Raw genomic sequence first — 9571 nt, forward strand, 5'->3', positions numbered from 1 at the left:
CAATCCATCCTGAGCTTTGTTGCATTTGCAATGCTTTCCAAGTCACGTTCAAGACAGCCTGGCACGTGCATCTGAACAAAGTTGAGGTTGCGAGCACGCCCCCTCCTCTCAAGCCGGAGAAGTCCATCCCGTACAAACTGAGAGGAAAGAAACACACTAGACATTCCGGTATTGTACTTCCCTTGCCTTTTTACAAAGCCTACAATGTTCGCAACACAACAATGACCCCTAAGAGAACGTGTTTGCCGATCTAAAATGTCTTTTCACATTTTTTAAAATAACAGCTTCCTACGGAGGCCTCGAAGGGGCTGAGTGTGGAAGCCTCCAGGTATTCCCTCACCTCTCCCTCCCCCGTTGCCCCACACCAGTTTGGAAAACAGAACCATTCAGAATTCATTCACGAACTAAACCATCCCGTGTGGACACAAGCACTCATTAAGTGTGGGCCCACTAAGCACCAGGCACCAAGCCTGGGGGCGGAAAAAGCCCCACCTGCTCACGTCATTCTGCCTGTGCCTCGCTGGCTTCTGAAGTGACCGCAAAATGCCATTCCCAGACGAGAGCTGACAGCAGTCAAGGAGGCTGGTGCACAAATAGTGGTGACATATTAAGGATCTACGTTAACTGTTCTGGAAACAAAACGGGGGAGGGATGGTTCCCAGTTAGCCACAGAAATGTTAACCTCACTCAGTAATAATAAACATGGATTTAATGTAGCCAAGGCAATCCTACCACAGAATAGCCCTGAAGAGCCCACGATTCCCTGCTGGAGCTCAATTTAAAAAAAAAAAAAGAAAGAAAGAAATGAGGAAGAGTGAAATCCCCACATGCCGATGTCTGCTGCACACCCTCCTCAATCCGAATGCTACCGTGGAGAGCTGGGACCATCAGCAAGCTCCTTCTCCCCTCCTAGCCTTGGCTTTGGCACTTCAGGGGGAAAAACTGTGTTAAGAGCAAAACCTCTCCCGGCAGTCAGGGCTCCATCGCCATCTGCCCATCCAAAGCACAGCCCCTTAATGTGACAAGAGAGGCTAAAATTATGGGTGAGATGGCACTTTCCATTCTAGTCCCGGCCTGTGATTATCTGTAACTCCAGGTTGCCCAAAATTACCTCTGGAGCCTTAAATGCCTTCCATTTTATTTCATTCCTAGAATGAATTCTTTTTTGGAAACTTTCCTAAGAGATAAAGGAACAAAACACCCAAAAGCCCTAGATATTTCCGCTGCAGGGAAGAAGAGCCAGTAGGCAGGCATGATTTTGATTTTTTTTAACATCTCATGCATATCACCTCTACTGTATCCTCAGGCAGCACCAAATTAATTCCTTGTCTCTGCAATTATGAAAATTAAGAATCCTGGAAACTCTTACCAAATTCACTTTATAAACCACTTCTAGTCTTGATATATTCTTAGAGGTAGTCTGTGAGGATGGCTAAGAAGCTCATGCAGGAGGGGGTTATGACTGATACCTCCAAGAAGAACTAGTTATAAATAAGCAATCTGACCCAAGTAAGTAAGTGACATTATGTGGTAGGTTAGTGGTTACAAAGTTTATGTCACTACTGTGCTTCTTTCAGTAACAGAGTTAGGTATTAGGCTCCTTGACAAGTAAATGTAGTCAGTTATTTGTTAAAACACCAGAAATGTTTCAACTTGATTTTAATGGAACAAGTGAGGCTCCCAAAAGCGTCCATCATGATTGTATGAATCAAATACTTTGAAATACAGCTAGCTGTTTTTTAAAAAACTTGCTATGCATCCCTTTTGTAAAATAAAAATCCTTTTGTACCCCCAAACAATTACTTATCTTAAATGAGTTGCTCTTTCTTAAAAATTTTTTTTTATTTATTTTTAGAGAGAGGGGATGGGAAGGAGAAAGAATGTGGTTGCCTCTCATGTGTGCCCTACTGGGGACCTGGCCTGCAACCCAGGCATGTGCCCTGACTGGGAACCAAACCAGCGACCCTTTGCTTCACAGGCCCGCGCTCAATCCACTGAGCTACACCAGCCAGGGCTTAAATGAGTTGCTCTCAAGATCGGATTTTATATGCCGAGTTCTCCTACAATAGGGCACTCTTAGATTTCATTTCGATACTGAAATAGTAATAGTAATGTAACAAACTTTGTATTTACATGGCACTTCAAATCTCCTCTTTCCAATAAGCACTGCCCTCTTTACCCAGGAGGCCTGTGCCAGAGTGGTGAGTCAACTTCTAGCAACTCACAAACGTAGAGGCACTCGGTCTTGCTGACTTGTACTTCTACACAATTGCTCTCTGTCTCTTTCCTTCTTGCAAACGTCCCTCCCCACATACTCGCCCAGTAGCGCCCCTAACAAGGTAGCCTCCCACGCCAAATGTAAGGGATTTCCTTTTTATGGCAGAGTCCAGGCTTTGCAAAAACCCAAAGGGTCAAGTCAGGTTTTAATAACTTAATTTGGAAAAAATACTAACATTGTTAGTATTGCTTTTTGTCACAAAGCATGTATTCTCAAGTGGTTCTCCAGGAATAGTGTAACATCCCAGAACCAACAGGTTTGCACAATACCTAAAGTGAGCAGGCAAGTCTAGCTGCTTGTACAGGAACGACCTTGTGCACCAAAGAAGTTCCAGTGCAGGCTGCAGCACACAGACCCCACCCCAACACAGCAAAGGCGTTCTGACCCTTTTCTTCAGCACTGCGTACTTACAACGTTTTCCGCTTCAAGGCAGAGTACACCTTTGAACTGGTCAGACTTCTTCCCATTTCAGAGGTAGATAGCTTGAAATAGGCCAAGCTTTGCCACTCAGTACCTCAAGCAAGACCTTTCCCTCTCTGGGCCTCTAGATTCCTAGTCACCAGATTAAAAAAAAAAAAAAAACCCACACAAACAAACAAACAAACAAAACTCACTTATGTAGAAAGACAGGCCTAAAGCCCAGAGAGGTCAAGAAGTATTCTAAGGTCACACAGCAAGTTAGCACAGAATGATGTAACACTCCTAATTCTACATGAGCCCCCTTGCCTCCCACTCAACACAGGAAAGGGTAGTAATGACAACACACACACACGCCAGGCTTCTTTCACCTCCACTGTCCTGGCTCCTGTTTCTGAAAACCTAAATATACTTGGCCCTGGAGATTGCTGCTGCAACTGTGATTTTCCATTCTCTCTAATACCCTCTGGCGGTTGTGCTGTGGATTTTCTGCCTCACGACATAGTTTCCTCATTCCAGAAAACACACACACACGCACACAACCCCCCCCCCCAAGATTATAAAACTCTTCCTTTCCCAACAGCAAAAAAGTTGAGGCCAGAACTGACGTGATTCAAATTCAGGAATCTTGTTCAATCGTTAAAAACGACCATAACTCTACCCAGAAGCACATCTGACAAGACAGAATTTGTTCTCACAGAGGATTTCTCCCTCCACAGTATAGATCATTTGTCAGGGACATTGTCATTTCCCCCACTGCTGCGTAATCGCATAATGAGAGCCCCGGACGTAATTCACGTGCACAAGAAGACAGACTATGGTCCGTGAGGGACCCTTTTCTTATTCCCGTGGCTAATAGCTTGTTCAAGAAGAGGCAGAATGCTACGGGTAGATGAATGAAGGGCAGAAAAGAAATTTTCTGTTTTTTAATAAAAATGTGGGATGATCAACTAGACTCTTGGATCTCACCCAGCAATTGGTCTTGCCACCGTTTAAATGAATACGCAGAGCAGGAAGCGAAGGTACAGTACTCAGCGTGGATGCTATGTAATTATTTCCCTTCTAACATCCCGCTTGCTCCCCTCTAACTACTACTATTCCCCATTCACACACCACACACATTAAGGTTTCCATGTGGTTCTTCCCTCCTGGGACACCTCTCTGCCTTTCTACTATCCTGGCAATATCACACCCAGCCTTTGAACAAACCTGTACAATGGTACTCAGCTCACAGCTATGGTTCAATGTCTGACTCCCCTAAAAGGCTAGAAACTAAACGTGGCACCTCTATGCGCCAGACCATGGGATCTGCCACATAACAGATGCTCAATTATTATTTGTTGAGTTAAAAAGGAAAAAAAAAAGTCTTCTAAAATACATTTACTCAAGCCTTAACTTTACAGGCTGCTGCCTACTGCTCTCCAAATGGCGGTCCGGTCAGAGGGCAGCCGAGTGCCTCTCGGGGTCAGATACTCGAGCAGCAGAGCCCCATCCACACTAGCGGACCCTAGGCGGTGGCTGTAATTCGAAGGTGTACCCAAGGAAGGCCAGGATCCTGTCCCAACTTCTTCCCCCACCCCTGTCATCCGGCTTCCCTGACATTCACAAGACTTCATCCAGAGCCTCAGGACCTCAGTATATTTCCTCTCCAGGACCAGTTTTCACTAGTCGATGTTCAATGGCAAATTTAATAGTGTTTGCCTGTTCCAATCTCTTACCCCTTGGCTATACTGCGCCTATGAGAATCAATCTATAAAGCCTTAATAGCAGAAATAAAGCTTTATGCTGACCATTTTCCCTGGACAACAACAATAGCTCCCCTCAAACTACCTAAATATGCACAGTACACATGGGGAAATGATCAAAACCAAGATCTACCAGACCCCAGAGTTCAGGGAAATACAATAACTCATGTAGGTCCAAACACTGAGCTAATTCTACCCGCTGGGTCGGGTCTTTCAAACTCCACTAAGACCTAAACCTTGGCAACACCTGCCTTTTTCTGCGCCAGTGTTCTAAACTGGGTCGTCTCTTCTTGGACTCTCTCTCTCACCTGTCCTGTCTGCCCACCTCTGCCGTCAGCTTTGATGAGACTTGGCCACTGTGGCTAAGGTGAGCCTGGGCAATGGGCTTTGTTCTTCAGCAAAATAGAATTATCGTCCAGTGCTGCTGGAAGAAACCTGGACGTTCGTGATTTCATACTGTTAAAAATGCAGGGAGCGTCTGAGATGAAAGTGTAACTACATTATCAAATGCCATGTTACATCCAGAGACAACGGACCCTCAAAAGCAACACTGGGTGTAGGGGAATCCACCCCTACACAGCGGTTCATCACACAGAATTTTTGATTCTAGAGTGGGTGGTCTACAACCACCTATTCAACCAATAGTGGATAGAAAATAGTTACCCCCTATGGGGCCGTGTATAATGAGCACTTTTGGCCCAAACTTTTGAGGGAAAAATAAGGATGTGCATTATACAAGGGCATGATGATTACATACCATGGTATAATGGGTAAAATAATCCTGTGTATAATGAGCATAAAAAGGTTGGTGCACATTATACATGGCAAAATACGGTATTTTCCATCTGTGGTTGGGAATGCAAAATTATTGTTTTCCATCAGGATTTGTTGTGAAACCTGAGGATAGGAAGCTCTGTCTGTATTTTCTGGGGGGAAAAAGGGCACATAAGGGAACCTGCGCCCTAAAGGTCACCCGTACTCTTCTAAGATGACAGTGAGAAATTTCACCTTTAATGGAGTCAAACCTAGACTCCATCCAGAACAGAGGAAGCCGATTTTATGGAGACTGCTGAGGACGCACAGTCCAAAAACCAAAAGTCAGAGTTTTGATCACAAACTCTTAAGGAATTTTAAGTTAGCATGGTCTAATGCCCCAAGGATGGAGTTCACAGGAAGGTCTGTCTCCCCAAAAATCTATAAACCTCACATACTTAGACAAAACTGAGTTGCTCAGCATTGCACATAACACTTCACAGTTGACCTGTTCTGAGTTGCCCAAAAGACACTTAAGATGTGAGCAGGCCCCCCACCTAAGCATTAGCAGTGCGAGCATGCACCAGACACCAAAAAGTTGGGGGTCACGGCCCCACAGATACATAAAGCACAGCTTTTTGCAACATGAATCCTTATGATTTTGGTTTTTGTGTTTGTCTGTTTGTTTTCATTGAGTGTATTGGGGTGACACTGGTTTGCAAAACCACCCAGGTTTCAAGTGTACAACTCAATAAAACATCATCTACACACTGCATCGTGCGCCCATCACCCCAGGCAAAGTCCCCATTTCCTCCCCTTCTGCCCACCTCAACCTACCTTCCACCACCACCACACTGTTGTCTGTGTCTGTGTGCTTCGTGTGTGTGTGTGTGTGTGTGTGTGTGTGTAGTCTGGGTGAGTCCTTTCACTTTCTGTCATCCAGGCCTCCACCCCCCATCCCCTCTGTCTCTCTGTCCCTTGTGTCCATGCCTCTGTTTCTGTTTTGTTTGTCAGTCTATTTTGTTCATTAGATGCCACATGGAAGTGAGATCATCTGTGCAGGTCCTGTGTTTTCTTCATCTGCAGTGGAATAGAAAGAAAACCAGTCCCCCTAGTGTCCTGCCACTGTAGGTGGCTGCAGATGGCGACACTCCTGCCTCCGCTTTAAAGCACAAGCTCAGGAACCCAGAACCCAACCTTCGCCTGCGTCCCAGGAGGTGGAAGCGCTCCCAGGACCTGCAATGAGACGACCAACTTTTCACTTCCATGCTAAGGCCCTTCGAATTACGGTGTAAACGGCAAAGGCACCTGCATCCTCTCACCCCCAAAGGTTAACCCACAGCCCAGCCCACTTCATGAAGTGAGGCGGGCCCCCACTTGTCCGCTCCTCATGCCCACTGCAGAGTGACTGGTCTTTGAAACCCTCTCTCCCCCGCTAGGCAGACTGCCTTCCTTTCCCCTCCACCTTGGCAAACCCACAAAGATCTCAATCTTGACAACTTTTGCCTCTCTATCCCAGTTAGCTTTCTTCCCCACATGGAATAAACAAGGCCAGGCCCGTGAAATGTGTGTTCTCCTCAAAGCAATTTTCCCTAAAATGAAGTGCTCCTGAAAAATAAAGGTACGACAAGAGACGGGTGAAACCTTAATGCCAGGTCCTCACTGTTTCTTATCCCCAGCGAGGGCTCGGCATGCCTGTAAGTAACTCATTCATGTCACCCATTTGTGAGAGATGAGAAAAGAAACCACCCCTGCCCCCTTCCTAATTTAGAACCTTCCCTGATCTGAGGTCTATCCAAGCTGACTCCTGAGGTGGGAAGACAGGAGGAGAAAAATTAACCTCAGGGGACTGCCTCCCTCCACGAGTGAATAAGCACTTGGAGTTTCCACAGTGTCAGAGGGATGACAGCTGCATTTAGGCGAAGTGACCCCCTGTTGCCCACCCACACCACCCCTCCCTCAGACCCCAGAAAGGAAGCCAGAGCCTCAGCTCTCTCTTGGGGCACTTACATAAGACCCTGTAAAACTTCCTGTGACATTCACAGAAAATGTAAGCTGCTATTTTGCTCCCTCAGGAGACCCTTTTAATGGACTGAGAGGCAAAATGCAAGGATTCTCGGAATGCAGCAGAAATCTGCTGGACGGAGGTACACCGGCTCAGGGACGGAATAAAAAAATCCATCTCCATTAAACAGGGTCAGCAGGGGCGGGGAAGGTTTCAATGTAAGAGAGGCAATCTGTTCCTTCCGAAGTGACCCATTTAAAATCAGATGGTTCCAGGGGAAGCTTATAGGTTAAAAAAAAAAAATTAAACAGCCAAGACAGGCTTTGCAGAACTAAGGTTCCTTCAAGAAAAAAAAATTAAAAAGAAAGCAATGAGGCAATGAACAAAACAACTTCAGGAGGCACAAACTTTGGAGTCAATCGCTCCACCCTTTAGAAACAGTGACATTCACAGAAACGCCGGGATCACTCTGTATTGATCACTCATCACAAGCAGCTGTGCCTCATAGGAGTGACACTGTAGTTGGGTTTCCACTCTACAGAAACCGCTGCCACCCAACCACTGTCTCCTATAGAGGGACTCGCAAGCTGTGGCTGCTCACCCCAAATCCGCCTCCGCTCTCTGCAACAAGGAGCAAAGAAAAGTTCTTCACAGCATCACGTCAGGACAAGGCAGGTGGGGATCGACCAAGAGGGGCCGCTCCGAATACAGCGAATCCCCCCAAAACCCAGGTGCTGGTGGCGGGGGAGGGGGGTGCGGACACCTCACCTCCCGTTGCTAGTGGTAATTTCCTTGCTTGCTCCTAGTTAGCAGCTTGTGTGCCCGGTAGGCCCTGGGACGGGTCCTGGGGACAAGAATCTCAGAGTCTCGGGGACTTCCACCTCCAGCCTCTCCAGGGCTCCCGGCCCAGGCAACAGAGGGTGTGTCCACACTCCCTTCCTCTCCACCAGAATCCTGAGCATAGGTGGTACCAGCTACAGGTTCGGAGAAGTTGTCCAGCGCCGCTCTCCAGGGCGCCCCCGCGGTTGCTCTCGGGCACCCCCAGACTCTTACCTTGGCCGTGACTGCCGCCAGGCAGAGAGATCGCGGAAGAACTGGGTGACGCGGCGGCGCCGCCTAGGAGGCGCAGGGGGTCCGGGTCGGGGTCCCAACAGGAGCTGCCCTTTTCCGAACCGCTGAGCCGAGCGCACACTTCGGGGCAGCTCCGGGCTCCAAACGCTGAGAAGGTCCGGGTCGCCCAAGCTGAGCACTCTCCCTTCTTTCGCTACTGCTGGTGCCGCTTCTTGGAGCTGTTCCCTGCCTCGGAGACTCTTCCGAGCCGCGGGCGCCCGGCAGGGACAGAGGCCTGGGTCCGCCTCAGGCTGGGTCCGGGGAGGGGGCGCTGGGTTGAGACGCCGCTGGGGCCGGCTCCACCTCCCACGCTCCCAGCCGCTTCACCCCTTCAGGGAAGGGCCTGTCCGCTCCCGGCCCCGCGAGGTGAGCGCAGCCGCGCCCCCAGCTTTGGACGCCCAGGCTCCCGCACCGCGGCGGGGCAGCGACAGTCCGGCCGGGCCAGGCGCCGAGCGCGGCGGCGGGGGTGCTGCAGCCGGTCGCCGCGCCCCCGCCCCCCGGGCCTGCGCCGCCCGCTCGCGGCTCCGCGGGAAGGAGGCGCTGGAGAGGGCCTCGCCCCGGCCTGGGGCGCGGGGCCCGGGGCGCGGGGCCGGGGGAGGCGCCCCGAGAAGGTCACCGGAGCGGAGGCGGGGCGCAACGCGGTGGGTGCGGGGAGTCGAAGAGGGCGTCCCCGCAGCCGCCAGGAGCGCTCGCTGGCCTCGGCCGCCGCCGCCTCCGAGACGCGCCTGCTTCTCCGAGCGCCCAGCACTCGGAGCTGGGCGGCCGCTGCAACAGTCGCCCGCAGCCGGGCGCCACTAGCGGGAGCAGGCGCGCGATCCCCGCTTCCAGCTCCTAGGCTTGGCTGGGGCCGCCGTGCGGGTGCTGGCGGGGGGGTGGCGGGCGCTGGGGTCCGAGCTATGGGCTGGCTCGGCCGCCGCGTGCCCAGAGCGCCGGGCTCGCTCAGCAGCTGCAGTGACTGTGTGTCTGTGTCATGTCTGTGCAGCTGGGGGGGACCGCGAAACAGGCCGGGCTCGGAGCGGGGGCGGGGCCTGCGCGTTCCTCGGCGCCCGCCCTCACCCCGTGATGGCGCGGATGACCAGTAGCAGGCGCCTCTCCCGCAGAGGCTCCGCCCCGCAGTGAGGCTCCGCCCTCCTACTGCTTCAGTTTGCTCGCACACAGGCGGAAGCAACACCCGGATCCGGGATCCCGGCTTGGGTCAGGATGAAAGGGTGCTAGCCGGGAGCTCCCCGCCCTTCTTCCCCCTGCCCCGCCGCTCCGGGCTTG

At 50.7% G+C, this 9571-nt stretch overlaps 1 protein-coding gene across 1 annotated transcript in view; it reads right to left on the reverse strand.

Annotated features, from left to right (window-relative positions):
• Positions 1–9281, reverse strand: part of LARGE1 (LARGE xylosyl- and glucuronyltransferase 1) — a 448405-nt gene extending 439124 nt beyond the window's left edge. The window contains exon 1 of the mRNA XM_037068553.1: positions 8252–9281. The gene's annotated coding sequence lies outside the window, so the exon portion shown is untranslated. The remainder of the gene's footprint in view (positions 1–8251) is intronic.
• Between the last annotated feature and the right edge of the window lie 290 nt (positions 9282–9571).

The sequence above is a fragment of the Sturnira hondurensis genome, unplaced genomic scaffold, assembly GCF_014824575.4.
Source record: "Sturnira hondurensis isolate 20B ecotype Veracruz unplaced genomic scaffold, ASM1482457v3 Scaffold0017436, whole genome shotgun sequence".
Lineage (NCBI taxonomy): Eukaryota > Metazoa > Chordata > Mammalia > Chiroptera > Phyllostomidae > Sturnira > Sturnira hondurensis.